General features: G+C 43.3%; 2 long non-coding RNA genes across 2 annotated transcripts in view; both read right to left on the bottom strand.

Moving 5' to 3' along the window:
* Positions 1-12,699, bottom strand: part of LOC117198511 (uncharacterized) — a 45,321-nt gene that overhangs the window by 24,354 nt on the left and 8,268 nt on the right. The window lies entirely within an intron of this gene.
* LOC125960399 (uncharacterized) lies at positions 4,683-12,640 on the bottom strand. Its single transcript, XR_007469996.1, has 2 exons — positions 11,470-12,640; positions 4,683-10,584 (listed from the first exon to the last, which is right to left on the bottom strand). It is a non-coding gene; the product is annotated as an uncharacterized LOC125960399 (long non-coding RNA).

The following is a 12,699-nucleotide window of genomic DNA, read 5'->3' as shown; positions in this document are numbered from 1 at the left end:
TTTTCATTAGCAATAGTCAGAATAGCGTTTAGGAATTCAATCAGTGGTGAGCCAAACCAGGTTTGTTTATGCGAGGATTCTAGGGGCGGTTCTCCCAGGTGGTTGAAACAGGTTCTAGATGGCAATTCCTGTTTAGGCAGTGATGGGGCGCTTCAGCCACATGGTTGTCAGCAGAGATTTTCAACAAGAGGTCATCAGTCTGTGTTCAATCTGAGAGGGCAAAGGGGAGGAATCTGGCAGGCAATAGCCATCCGTGGACCAAGCAGCCACAGCTGGAAATGGAGCAGGGCCTCAGAACAGAAGCCCGAGCCCAGCTGATTAGATACTGATTAGCTGAGCTACTTACATTCCCTCTAAGAGCAGGCTTGGGCTCAACCCCTGGGGTAGGGCTGAGCTGCAGGTGGGCCTCCGTGGCCTCAGCCCAGGGTTGAGCCTGAATTCGGGGAAAGACGCCAGGCAGATGGCCAAGCACACCCACATCCAAGTCCTCATGGCTCCCAGCCCTGTTTGGTTTTTTTTGTTTGTTTGTTTGTTTCCACAACTTCATCCCTTTTTGCAAGCTGTTTTGTTGATTTCCTTTTTTTTTTTTCCTTTTTTTTTTTGGCTGTGTTGGGTCTTCGTTGCTGCCCGCGGGCTCTCTCTAGTTGCGGCGAGCGGGGGCCACTCCCCGCTGCGGTGTGTGGGCTTTTCACTGTGGCGGCCTCTCCCATTGCAGAACACGGGCTCTAGGCATGTGGGCCTCAGCAGTTGTGGCTTGTGGTCTCTAGAGCACAGGCTCAGTAGCTGTGGCACACGGGCCCAGCTGCTCCGCGGCACGTGGGATCCTCCCGGACCAGGGCTCGAACCCATGTCACCCGCATTGGCAGGAGGACTCTCAACCATTGCACCACCAGGGAAGCCCTGCAAGCTGTTTTTGTTACCTGAATTTCCCAAGCCCAAACTCCTCGGGCTGCTCTTCCTTCAGGATCCAGTTCAAAAAGCATTTCCTCTGGGCTTCCCTGGTGGCGCTGTGGTTGAGAATCTGCCTGCTAAGGCAGGGGATACGGGTTCGAGCCCTGGTCTGGGAGGATCCCACATGCCGCGGAGCAACTGGGCCCGTGAGCCACAACTACTGAGCCTGCGCATCTGGAGCCTGTGCTCCACAACAAGAGAGGCCGCGACAGTGAGGGGCCCGCGCACCGCGATGAAGAGTGGCCCCCGCTTGCCACAACTAGAGAAAGCCCTCGCACAGAAATGAAGACCAGACACAGCAAAAGTGAATAAATTAATAAACTCCTACCCCCAACATCTTCTTGAAAAAAAAAAAAAAAGCATCTCCTCTGTGAAGCCTTTCCTGACTCCTGACACTTAGTACACCTTGTCTCGTCCTGTTTTTCTTTACACGTCTCTCTCCCTGACCAGCCTTCGAACTTCTTGCCAAATGAGCTTTGGCATCTCCTGAGTCTAGCATAGCATCAGCATAACGTAAGATCTGAACACATATTTGATGATACATAAATGAATGAGTCACTGAATGATTCAGTTCACTAAATGGAATGAGCAGGTGTTTATTAAATGAAAATCGATCAATCAAGAAACAAGTTAATGAATAAAGTAATTGTTAACAACTCCATATATTGACAAGGGACACAAAGTGATAACAGTAGCTAACATTTATGTACTGCTGACTGTCCTGGGCTCCTGTACTTAGTCCATCACATAGATGATCTTATTTTATCTTCACAACAACTCAAGATGTAAGTGCTGTTATGACACCCATTTTATGGACGAGAAAAATGGAAGCATCATGCTAGAGTCTTTACAAAGTCAGTCTGATTTGGGAACTGTTTATTTTACTCAGCAAAGGGATCACTCACTTCTCAGGCCTTTCACTTGCCACAGGGGATGTAGCGACTGTTGGGGGTGGAAGGAGAAGATGTCATCAGGCTCTCCTTGTCTCTCTACCTCCCTCTTTCTCCCCTCCCCGTGTCTTGCGTTAACAAGAAGAGTGTGTCCCATGCAATTCTATTGCTGGGTTCCTCCTGATGGGCAAGGCTGTACTGGAATAAGCTACATTTGGTCCCTTTGAGTTCTTGACCTTGCTATCATCAAGGTGTAGGTGTGACAGAAGATGATGTGAAATGATAAGACATTTCCCTAATCATCTGATATCTGTGTATCTACCTTCTTCTGAGGACCCCAGGAAGTACTTTACCTATATCATTCTCCTCGGTCCTCACTCCAACGCTTTGAGGGAGGTGTCCTTATCCCCCAACACACAGGTGAGGCACCTGAGAGTCCCAGAGGTTTAGCAACTTGCCTAATGTCCCAGAAGCTGGTCGCAGAGCCAGGATTTGAACCAAGGCCCATCTGCCTCCAAGTGATGCAATTTAATAACTATCTACAAAGCCCCTCCTTTTGGACGTGCTCATCAACATGCAGTATGTTGTCACTAAAACCCTTTGGTGTCGGGGATACGGTTGTAGTCACCTTCTCTGGTGATTGGTCACGGTCTCCTTTAACGTGTGACTGTGGTGGCAGCTTTTTGGTCTGCTTATTAGAAAAAGTCACAAAGGTGCCATTCATCAGTGTAAAGTTAGCGACAGAAGCCGTGTATGACAGTGGGTAAGATGAACAGCATCTTCAGTTGGGAAATCCAGAATCCTTCCCGACTTCCGCTGTTGTCTCCTCTTCTGCTCTTTAGCAACTCACATGCTCATAGTTTACATGCAGCCATTTTTGTTGACCTGTTCATGATGGATGGTGAGAGCCTGTTATGAAACGAGGCACCAGCAGGAGAGAGCCCAGAGCCCACACCCACACTGTTTGCTTTGTGAAATTCCAGACTGTTTAATCTGCTCTACCTCATCCGAAGAACTCCAGGTTCCACTTTTCTTAATGACTTTCCCCTCCTTAAATACCTACACAGTTATTTTTAAGGAAGGAAAAAAAGAATAGATGAATCATTTGCAGGAAACGGAGGGGAGAGATGTGTGGTTGGAACGGCAGATGGGCGAGCGTGTGGGCATGTAGCTGTCTCTGTTGTTCCTTCCACCACACTCTGGAAATGAGTCCTTTGGAAGTAAGTGTACATTCATTTTAGGGTAAGGGCTGTGCCCGCTTTCAGGTACTAACATGTAATTCCACATCCGCTCAGATTCCTCTGAGACGTAGAAACTCCAGGGAAAAGTGGGAAACTCAGGCTAGGCTCAGATTGGACTGTTTATCCTCTCTTTGAAGTTTTGACATTAAACCTTCTAAAGATAAGGTGATAAACTCCTTTCAATTAGTGGCAACAGAGTTTCTCCTGCTGTCTTCTTTCTCCTGCAGGATATGAAGTCAGTACATGAATATTCTTTCTGTGCCACAGTGCAAGCTCCCTAACCTCATAAGGGATTGGCAACTGCCTAGAGGAAAGCTGGAGGAGAGAGCTTGAAGCAGGAAGCAGGAAACACAAATTGTTCTTGGTGGGGCTTTTGATGGCGGGGGGCGCGTGGAAAGGACATAAAGACAGTACGATGTTGGGGACAAGTGCCCATGTATTGGTCCCCAAAGTGAGCTTCTTGCTGTTTGTATGCAGATGACAACAACTATGGTCTTTTCACTTGGATAACTAAAAATAAGTTTCTAGAGTCCCGAAAATCCAAGAGAACATACATTTTTGAAAAGCTGACTTTTTTTCAGAAGGCTTCATGTAGGCCCTCCTGTTACTTCTATGTAAATTTCCAAATGTTATCTGGATGGCATACTAGGATAAGTAATTGTGGTTATTTTATTTTTAGATTATGAAACTCATTCCATCAACAGACTCTCTTCCACTGATTTTTTTCCCCCACTTCCATCACCACCATCTGCCCTCCCTCCCCTAGACCCACAGCACAGGACCCTGTTGTGAGCACACGAATGAATGTGCAGAGAGGTAAAAGCTTGTGATTTTTAGTGCAATAGAGTTTTGGTAAAATATGTGTCTAGAAGTTGACATATGTTTCTTAACACAAATATACCACTTGGAACCAAAGAATTGTGGTTAAGAGCATTTTTTTTATTAATGAACACTCTTTCAGGATCCACTTTAATAATAAAAGTCATCTGATGAAGAATGAGTAAACTCAGTCCAGAAATCAATCTGAATCATAAAAAATATCTCAGCCATCATAAATCTTGTTAATAATAGAATTTCCACCCTCATTATGATGTGATGACTCGTTTATCTGAAAGTCATTCATACTAACCTTCACAAAAGCACTAATTCTTGGATCCTAAAAGCTTTAAAATGATTCTTCATAATTTATAAACATGACCATACTGGACTCATTTTTGTGCCTCTCGCGATGCCCCAGATTCACATGACCCCCAGCCTCTGCCTCGTCCTGAATGGAGAGCCTCCTGGGGGCGGGGTTCCGGTGGAACCACATCTCATCTGCCGTAACAGGAGCCTCAGTGGTTCCTGGCCCAGGTCTGACCAGACAAGACTCATGTACCTTATGGATGGCTGCTGCCCTCCCATGTCTTCCAGGCAGCTTGCTAAGATGTGGAATCTGGCTTCCCTAATGGCTCCCTGAAGTGGCTGAAAAACAACGCAGATGTTGCAGGGGACTTAAACTTTGAATCAAGGGACTAGAGGCCAAGAAGATAAACCCTTCTTCCTTCCTCCATCCCCACCCCTATCTGATGGATTGCTTCAAGGTAACTTGCAGGATGAGCAACTGGCCCGTAATTCCTCGTGACTTTATGGCCAGTTCCTTAACACGCACGCCTGGTATCTGCATTCCTTTCTCTCCTGCCTCATCTCTCTTTCTCTCTCACTTTTGCAGCCCTGGGGTTGCCGAATCCAACATAGCCTTAGCAAGTAATCTTTGCTGCAGGTTTTATTCTCTAGGAAATTTAGTTAAGACAATGATAAAAAAAAAAAAATCACACATTATATCTTCAATCTGGCCTCCTGCCAACAGTCTATTGTCTTCTTAATAAGAAGAATGAACAGAGATCTAAAGTTTGTGTTAAGGTTAACTAGTACTGCTCCAGTGAAGTGTTTCTGGGTTGAGAATATGGTCTCTAAATCGCATCTAACTTTCCTGTAAGTGGGTTTCCTCTCACCACAGTATGATTGGATACTAGCAATTCTTTTCTCAGATTGGTTGCTTCTGCCCAGCCTGGTTGGTGATAAACCAGAAAACCAGAACAACAGATAGCAGCTTCTCCTACATACAGCCTGGTATTTACAAACCTACTTCCTGATCTCCATCGTATCACCTTTGATGCTATCCTCTGTCTTCTTTGTGTCTTTACCTTCTATTTCACTCTCAGCAAATTCCTGATAGGTAGGTGTGATAAAGCTGGTTCAAAAGTAATACTCAAAATCCTTTTGATTCATTATATTCAGTTTAGGGTAAAATATGTATCTTTTAATCAATAGCTAGAGAATATCTGTCACCAAGAGCAATGTGATATTTGGAGATTGTAAACAAGGCACTTTAAACCATACCCAGACTGAGAAAGAGAAAAGGACTTTTTCACTTCTCTATTTAATGGACTAGATAGGATCTTCTTATTGAGAGGCGGGGGGGGGGGGGGTGGGGGGGGTGGGGGGGCGGTGAGGATAAAGGCACTTAGATATTTGGTACTATCGAAAGGCAGAGACTGTGAATGCTGGAAGACAATATTAAGGCTGTTATTTTAATGAATTAAAATTCCTCAGAAGGTTTGCATAGATAATAATGTCTGAGGCTGAGTTTAAGACACCCTTCTGGGATTAAAACGAAACAAACAAAAACCAGAGCTGTTGGACCCTGAGCAAGCCTGAGGACTGGAAACAGTTTTCATTATAAGATGACATTTAGAATGAGTTGAAAAGGAAAAGTCAAGCACCAGTGAGTTATATATCAAAGTGTGCTCAGGGATTAAGTGCCTCCACATTTTTTTTTTTCCTATTTGAAACTAATGATTGAGTTATGGTGTTTAAATTCAGTGGCTACCATCAACTTAATATTATGGTTGAAAAATAAGGTATACAAATAAAATAGGATTTTAATTTACTTATTTACCAATCAAAACAATGGGACAGAATATGAGTAGATAGTTCATAGGAAAGGAAATTCAAACAGGCTTTAAACACATGCAAAGATGCTTGACCTGACTCTTAATAAGAGAAATGGAAGTTAAAGTCACCATGAGATATCAAGATTCATCTATCAGATTGGCAAAAGGTTTGAGAGCACACTGTGTCAGCTAAGGTATGAAAAAAATACATGAGTGGCAGTAATGCAAACTAGTACAATCTCTGAAAGGGGTGTTTGGGTGATATGAAGCAAAATTATAAGCTTGCATACTCTGACCAAGCAATTCCACATTTAAGAATTTATCCCACAAACATATACGAAGTAGATAAATGTATAAAAGCATATTCACTGCAGTTATTGCTTGCAGTAGCAGAAAAGATGAAGAACCACCATGCCCATGGATAGGAAGATTGCATAAATAAACTATGCTATCTATGCTCATGTAACAGAATACTATGTAGCCATTAAAGAGAATGAAGAAGCTCTTATGTTTTCTTTTTTTTTTTTTAATTGGGGTATAGTTGCTTTACAATGTTGTGTTACTTTCTGCTGTACAATGAAGTGAATCAGCTATAGGTATACATATATCCCCTCCCTCATGGACCTCCCTCCCCTCCCCTGCATCCCACCCATCTCCTTCACCACAGAGTCCCCAGCTGAGCTCCCTGCACTATACTGCAGGTTCCCACTAGCTATCTGTTTTACACATGGTACTGTATATATGTCAATCCCAATCTCCCAATTCATCCCATTCCCCTTTGCCCCCAGCTCCGGGTCCACACGTCCATTCTCTACATCTGCATCTCTATTCCTGCCCTGCAGATAGGTTCATCTGTACCATTTTTCTAGGTTCCACATATATGTGTTAATATATTTGTTTTTCTCTTTCCGACTTACTTTACTCTGTATGACAGACACTAGGTCCATCCATGTTTCTGCAAAAGGACCCAATTTCGTTCCTTTTTATGGCTAATATTCCATTGTATATCTCTACCACATCTTCTTTATCCATTCCTCTTTTGGTGGACATTTAGGTTGCTTCCATGACCTGGCTATTGTGAATAGAGCTGTAATGAATATTGGGGTGCATGTGTCTTTTTGAATTATGGTTTTCTCAGGGTATATGCCCAGTAGTGGGATTGCCGGGTCATATGGTAGTTCTATTTGTAGTTTTTTAAGGAACCTCCATACTGTTCTCCATAGTAGCTGTATCAATTTACAAAGCCCATCTCCAAAATGTGCTCAGTGAAAAACCAAATTGCACTCCTGTATGTTTAGTCTGCAACTGTTGTGTAACATTGGTAATAATGTCAGTAATAGTAAATGTATACATTTGTATATGCATAGACTCTCTCTTTGGGAGGATGTACCAGACCAGTTAATAATAGTTGCCTCTAGGGAAAGGAACTAGGTATCTAGGAGAGACTTACTTTTACTCTCTACCACTTCTTTCCTTTTCCATGCACAAGTATCACCTATCCAAATATAACTCAATAATGTTTTATTTTTTATTTTTATTATTATTATTTTTTTTGCGGTACGCGGGCCTCTCACTGTTGTGGCCTCTCCCGTTGCGGAGCACAGGCTCCGGACGCGCAGGCTCACCGGCCATGGCTCATGGGCCCAGCCGCTCTGCGGCATGTGGGATCTTCCTGGACCGGGGCACAAACCCGTGTCCCCTGCATCGGCAGGCGGACTCTCAACCACTGCACCACCAGGGAAGCCCAATAATGTTTTATTTTTTAAGAGAAGAAAAAATTGTACAATATATGTAGACATTTGAAAAGGAGCTTTCATCTAATTCATGAGAAAACTGTATTCTGTAGTTTCAAGTCAACTGGAAGCAGCATACGCATTATTGTTTTCATTAATTAAAAAAAAAAAAAGACTTTTCTAGAGCAATTTTCGGTTTAGGGCAAAATTGAGCAGGGTACAACCTCCCCCATTACCAACATCCCCCACCAGAGTGGAACATTTGTTATAAGTGAGGAACCTATGCTGAGACATCATTATCACCCAAAGTCCACAATTTACATAAGGGCTCACTCTTGGTGTGGGACATACTATGGATTTTAACAAACATATACTGACACGTATCCACCATTATAATATTGTTTCACCACCCTAAATATCCTCTGTACTCCACCAATTCATCCCTGTCTCCCTCCAACCCTCAACAGTCACTGATCTTTTTCCTGTCTCTATAGTTTTGTCTTTCCAAGAGTGTCATATAGCTGGAACCATACAGTGTGTGGCCTTTTCACATTTGCTTCTTTCACTTAGCAATATGCTTTTCAGCTCCTTCCATGTCTTTTCATGGCTTGATAACTCATTTCTTTTTAGTGCTGAATAATACTCCACTGTCTGGATGTACCACAGTTTATTTATCCCATTCACCTTCTGAAGGACATCTTGTTGCTTCCAAGTTTTAGCAGTTATGAATAAAGCTGCTATAAACATCTGCATGCAGGTTTTTTTTTGTGGACACGCTTTCAACTTCTTTGTGTAAATACCAAGGAGTATGATTGCCGGATCCTATGATAAGAGTATGTTTAGTTTTGTAAGAAGTTGCCAAACTGTCTTCCAAAGTGGCTGTACCATTTTGCATTCCCACCAGCAAAGAATAAGAGCTCCTGTTTCTCCACAACCTCGCCCGCCTCTGGTGGTGTCAGTGTTTCAGATTTTGGCCATTCTGATAGGTGTGCAGTGGTATCTCATTATTGTTTTAATTTGCATTTCCCTGATTACTTGCCATCTGTATATCTTTGGTGAAGTGTCCATTAAGGTCTTTGGCCCTTTTAAAAATCAGATGGTTCATTTTCTTACTGTTGAGTTTTAAGAGGTTTTTTTTTCCATATGTTGGGTAACAGTTTTTGTCTGATGTGTCTTTTGCAAACATTTTCTCCCAGTCTGTGTCTTGCACATTTTTTTGAAAAGAAGTGAATAAGTCACCTTTAAAGATCTAACCAGAAATTAGAACTATCAAATGGTCACATTACTTTATTAGTAAATGGATAAATCTTTATTAATTCCCTTTGTAACCAATTCTTTGTTGTCAGCACAGCCATGTTTCTAGCTGTTTTCCTTGAGCTCTTTGAAGTAAAAGAATCTAACATGTAATGGACAAGTAAATGCAAATGCAGACTGGGATGTTGTGATATTTAAACTGCCCTTAAAATAAGAACGAATTTGTGTAAGGATTAAAAAGGGTTATTCTTCTGTAATTTGTAATCTCCCAATTACTTTGTGATGAATTTTGCCAGTAAGTTTTCCAAGAAATGCATGTTAAGAGAGAACAAATGAATCAGAATAATTTACTGTACTAGAGCAAATATTTCCATTTGAGAGAACTAATCACTTATTCCTTAAGTAACTCCTTAGAAAGTACTGTATATTATCTTCTCCTTATGTGTTCCTGACATGTACCCTTATTATATCACTCTATAATCATTTAGTTTTCATATATAAAACAAAGAACCGTGGAGTTCCTCATTGTAAGTCTAAATCGTCCCATCCTGGGTTGGCAGGACTCTGTCCGTCACCTAACACCACCATCCTTTTTGATCTTGAACTTTGATACTGTTCTACCTGCACACTGAATGCTACTTCGACAACATTCTCTCTTAGGTCATGGTCCCACCTGTTAGCTTCTTGAGGTGAGTGTCCCCATGTGATTTATCTTTTTATTCCTCAGACGATCTTGCCCCAACTCAGCAGATATATTGAGCATGGATTTTTTTAAAGGTAGAAGACAGTCATTTTGACAAAATGGAAAGCATTTTCAGTCTGTACTGCATTCTGTGACAGATACCAGTGATACCCTTCCAAAAAGAGGAGAGAATTCTGCTATGGTTCTGGGCAGTGAAATGGCGATCTAGTTGTCAGAGAGGCCGCGGCAGCAGGTGGAAAAGGCACGGCCAGGTGTCCCTTGCTACCAGGCCAGGGTCTAGGACCCCCAAAACAAGAACACTTGAAAGCATTATGCCCAACTCTTCACTTAAATGACCGTGTTTAGCTCCTTTACAGACAGGGGACAACCCCCACCCCTATTTCAGCAACAGGAGTAACAGAAGGAACATCCCTTACACTTTTGTTTCTAATGAAAAGAAAAACAATGGGGAGACAAGCTTTTTTTTTTTTTTTTTAGAAAATTTCACTTTACGGAACAGTGTTTTTAACCACACATGTTGCGATGGCATTTACGTCCTAAAGGCCGCGGGTGATTGTATTAGAAATGCCACTTCCGGGCTTCCCTGGTGGCGCAGTGGTAGAGAGTCTGCCTGCCGATGCAGGGGACACAGGTGCGTGCCCCGGTTTGGGAAGATCCCACATGCCGCGGAGCGGCTGGGCCCATGAGCCATGGCCGCTGAGCCTGCGCGTCCGGAGCCTGTGCTCCGCAACGGGAGAGGCCACAACGGTGAGAGGCCCACGTACCACAAAAAAAAAAAAAAGAAATGCCACTTCCTGGGTAGTTGAGCAATTGGAGCTTCTGCAGGAACTTAACTGTTTCTGATGCTTTTACTCAACTTTCAACTTATCTGCAGGTCTGAAATTTTCATAATAAAAAGTTAGAGGCGAAAGGCAGTTTGTCTCCTGGAGAGAAATGTCACCAATGGCATTTAGAATAACATTTCCCCCTCTTTCCTGGCTTACAAGCATCTCTCAGCACCTTCCTGTGTGAGGTAAGTTAAGGATTTTGTCATCTTCTATTAATAGGGAGGGATTCTGAGTCACAGAAAGGCTAAGTGATTTTTCTAGCCCCAGAAATAAGAGGAATAAAATGAAGCAAGATGATTAGTACATTATTTTAGGAATAGGACTATTATGGTGGAGAGCATCATTTTCTTGAACAACTGCAATTGCTTCCTAACTGGTTTTCCTGCCCCCAATTTCTCTCTCCCCTCCAGTCTACTCACTCGCTTTGTTACCAGAACCGTATTCGGAAATCATGCCACACCCCTGTATAAAAATCTGTGATGACTTCTCACTGCCTAAAGAAAAATTCCAAACTCCTTAGCAGGACGTCCAAAGCCCAGGTCCATCTGGCTTTAAACTACCTTTCCTCTTTCTTTGCCACTCTGTGCCATTTATAACTGCTCAACTGCTCTCTGGTTCTCACGCACGTCCGTCCATGCCTCCAAACCTTCGCTCACGCCATCTGGCTCTCTTACCCAGAAGGCCTTTCTTCTTCTATCCTTCTGGGACCATGGAGAGGGGGGAATCTGCTTACCCACGGGGATCTGACTCGAATAATGTCTTCTCTGGGACACTTACCAACACCCAGGGTCAATGGACCCATTTCCTCCTCTTGTTCCCGTTGTACATTTTTTCTATTGCAATTACTATATTTAGTTTCTTACATTCTAGGAACCTGGGCATGTGTCTAACCTCCCCAATCAGACTTCTTGTGACAGCAGGGTCTGACTCTTACTGATTTCCATATGCTCCAGCAATCACTTCAGATCTAGACACACAACAGTGTTCGACGCAAGCCTTGATGCTGTTGTCAAGAGAAACCCTCTTTTAGGCAAAACCACAGGCAGATCTGGGTACCGTTTCAGCCCCCTGAAAGAAATCAGAGCTCGTGCCAGTTCAAGAGTTGAGTTGACAAGGACAAGCAGATTAGTTATGTCTGAGGTTGCATTTTTCTGTAACGAAGTTCTGATATTTGCGGATAAAGTGTACTATTTGATTCATCTTTCCAGGTAACCTACAAGAAAATTTCTATACTTTGTGGACCAGAGCTGGTGGGTGAGGAACCTGGCTGTCCAGGCTATTAGGAACTTCTCAAAGTGTGGTCCATCTGTAAGAGCCACTATTGGCTGCTGGACTAAAAGGCAATTGCCTGGGTCCCTCTCTAGACCTCAGTCAGGGTCCCTGAGTGGGAGTCAGGAGTGTGGGCCACAGGCAAGTACCTCCAGCTGTTTCTAAACATTTATTTTGAGACCCACTGGTCTGGCTGGAAACCTCTCCCTAGGCAAGCGGAATGAGTGTTGTGAATCCTTCTAAGGCAGAGGTTCTCAGCCCAGGTTGCGTATTGGAATTCCCTGAGGAACTTTTGAAACATATCGATGTCTCGGACCCAGATATCATTTAAATCAGACTTACTGGAGCTGGGATTTGAGCATCCGTATTTTTCAAATGCTTTGCTTCTGAGCCAAGGTGGATGTTGGATAAATGTCAGATTCTTTGGATAAAAATCAGAGGCTTCTAGTGGTTAGAGACCCCAGATTTAGGTCACACGCTTCACTGCACCCCACCTCACTCTCACTATAAAAGTAAATCTCATACCAAATTTAACTAGATACACACACACACAAATGTTTCAGCAAGTACGTACAGTCATCCAAACTGAGTCCTTCTCTCCACCTCAGTATTTTGATGAACAGCACCTTGCATAGAGGCCCATGCTGAAGGAAAGGCAGCAACATTCCAAAATAAAACCCAGCAGGGGGTGTAGTCTCACAGGGCAGGGGGCAGGGTCCTAGGTGAAGTGGAGGGTCACAGGCTCCAGTGCTGGAGGCTGCATGGTTACCTATGCAGGTGGTCTGGCTGCCCGCTTATATCTTGGTCATACAAGATCCACGGGTCCTGTCACACCTCCCCTAACAAGACACATCGCAAGCGCCACCAATTTCAGCAACAGATATAACTTTTTAAC

Source organism: Orcinus orca, chromosome 11 (assembly GCF_937001465.1).
Source record: "Orcinus orca chromosome 11, mOrcOrc1.1, whole genome shotgun sequence".
NCBI lineage: Eukaryota > Metazoa > Chordata > Mammalia > Artiodactyla > Delphinidae > Orcinus > Orcinus orca.
The sequence above is the reverse complement of the archived record's forward strand: the minus strand, read 5'-3'. Positions and strand labels throughout refer to the sequence as shown.